Source organism: Lactuca sativa, chromosome 8 (genome assembly GCF_002870075.4).
Source record: "Lactuca sativa cultivar Salinas chromosome 8, Lsat_Salinas_v11, whole genome shotgun sequence".
NCBI classification, from domain to species: domain Eukaryota; kingdom Viridiplantae; phylum Streptophyta; class Magnoliopsida; order Asterales; family Asteraceae; genus Lactuca; species Lactuca sativa.
In genome coordinates this window covers 287,047,797-287,049,986 of record NC_056630.2, presented here as the reverse complement: position 1 = coordinate 287,049,986, position 2,190 = coordinate 287,047,797, and the positions used below count along the sequence as shown (strand labels likewise).

Below are 2,190 nucleotides of genomic sequence, written 5' to 3'. Positions count from 1 at the left end.
TTTATTATATTATTATTTTATGCCGGTACATTTTATGTTTTTTTTACTTTGATGCTCTACCAAATAACCGAAGTTGTTCTTTTTGTTTATTTAATATAATAATTAGGTTAACGTTTATATGGAATTATGTGTTTTAAAATTTTTCGTAGTTATTATCATTAGCATTTTAAGCTTGAAGTTATCATTAGCATTAGTTGATTTTTTTTTCATTTCTTACTAAATCAGTTCTCGATTCTTTGGTGTTTGGTCAAATTTGGTTAAAAAGTTTAGTTGCAGTGACTTTTTTTCTCTTTCTTATTTGTGCACTGAAGTTTCTCCTTTCTTATTTTGCCGCGCAATAAAGTTTTCTTCTTTCTTATTTTGCCCCTGTAACTTGTGCTTTGGCTGATGCTTATCTTTTCTTCCTCAAAGTCGGTTGCTGCCATTCTCCTCCAATACGGTTAGTTTTTCTTTCTTTATTTTTTTCCCGTTTGTTCTTTACTCTTCCTTCTTCTTTGCTTCTTTTCTTTTCTATTTTGCTTCCTGAGATGCTATGTTCACCTAATGACTCTTTGATTTTGCGTTCTTCTTCTTCGCACCAATTGTCCGTCTCCTTCCAGCTTTCTCCCTCTAATCTCGGCTCTTCTTGCTCTCCCAAAAATCTATTTGTATCTTAGAGTCCCAGAGGCGGAGTGAGATCGGAGAGAGAGAGAGAGAGAGAGAAAATAGACACCTCTCCAGCTGTTTCTTTTCCCATTGTATATGATAAATTGTTGAGGTAAATCGAGGTCCCGGATAATTTCTTGCGATCGGAAACGTTATCGGCTTCGATGAGACTGATCTTCATCGCTCCCAGGTTAAAGTAAGTCTGATTCAATGATTTTTTTCATTAATCTGTATATATATTGTCTTGGTCGAATTTAGGTTCCTAATAAGTTCTTAGTCAGCAACACCCGTGATAGTTTTGGTTTGATTTCAAGAATATCGTCAACATTATTATTATTATTATTATTATTATTATATTTTTGTCTCTTGTAGATAAGGACACATGCAATACGTAGAGCTCATGAGAACATTGCTAAGACTTTGAAGGCTGCTAATGTTATATTGAACAAATTTGATCTTTCTCGCGAGGTTAGTTTTTCTTAACTTTGATGGCTGCTAATGTTTATCTATTTATCAGATTCCTAAAATACCCTTCAAACAAATATAAGTTTCTTCCTGACCCCTTTACCTCCGCCTCACCTACGACGGTTGTGTAACAAGTTTAGGTTTGGCAAATGTATAATGTATATGATTAATTAATTATTATTTTTTTCAGGGCAATGAAGGTTGAAAAAGAGAAAATTAAGACTGAGAAAGTGGGTATTCACAGGCACCTTTGATTCCAAGAATGTTTCATGTTCTTTGTTACCATGGAACCACCTGCGTTCCATCGGACCACCGGTTGAATTTCTGCAATAGTTTATAATACCGATTTTTTTGCTTTCCATCTGACTGATTTCCAAGCAAATGATTTCTGACTTCACATACTTATTATGTGAATGATTGTTGAATCTGATTTTAAAACTAAATTTTCATATTGATTTGTACTGGTTTCTGATTTTGAGGAGGTTCCCCTCTTAATTCATATGGATGCAAATGAAAGAAAAATACCATTTTACAGGTACTAGAAGAAAGCAATGGTAGCTACAACTAATTGAATATCTGAAACTCTTAGTAACTGATATTGATGTTCTTCTTCTTTTTAGTTATTTCCCGAACTCAGAGGTTTCTGCTGTAAAAGTCATTATAGAATGAATCCATCCCATTAAACAGATATATTTTCATCGATTTTGAAATTTAAAAAAAAAAATAGTTGGGTCCAAGAGATTGCGTCATTGGGCTTAGTGTTCGGTCCATTTATGTTCTCGGTCTGGCCTGTCCAGCTGCGTTTTGTTTTAGAGTTTAGCATACATATATATAGTGCATGCATGCATTATATTAAATACGCTTTTGATTATTACTTGATAGATCTTGTATTCTAACCCTAGCATACCTCTACAGTAGCAATTCACATTGAATTCTTCTGAGGTGGAGCATATTAATCATTCGACACACGTTTGATTCATCTGTGTGTTTATCCTTTGTGTTCTTGTCAGTATCCTTTTAATACCTGTTTGTATCTATCGATCTCAGAGAACATTATTCTCATCAATTGGTATCAGAGCG

At 33.8% G+C, this 2,190-nt stretch overlaps 1 long non-coding RNA gene across 2 annotated transcripts; it reads left to right on the top strand.

Annotated features, from left to right (window-relative positions):
* Positions 1 to 242: 242 nt before the first annotated feature.
* On the top strand, positions 243 to 1,585 carry LOC111888694 (uncharacterized). 2 transcript variants are annotated; one of them, XR_002849290.3, is made up of 4 exons: positions 243 to 439; positions 600 to 841; positions 1,018 to 1,113; positions 1,301 to 1,585. It is a non-coding gene; the product is annotated as an uncharacterized LOC111888694 (long non-coding RNA). The 2 variants fall into 2 exon arrangements; XR_008225912.1 differs by lacking the exon at positions 243 to 439 and having other exon boundaries at positions 446 to 841.
* The last annotated feature ends 605 nt before the right edge of the window (positions 1,586 to 2,190 follow it).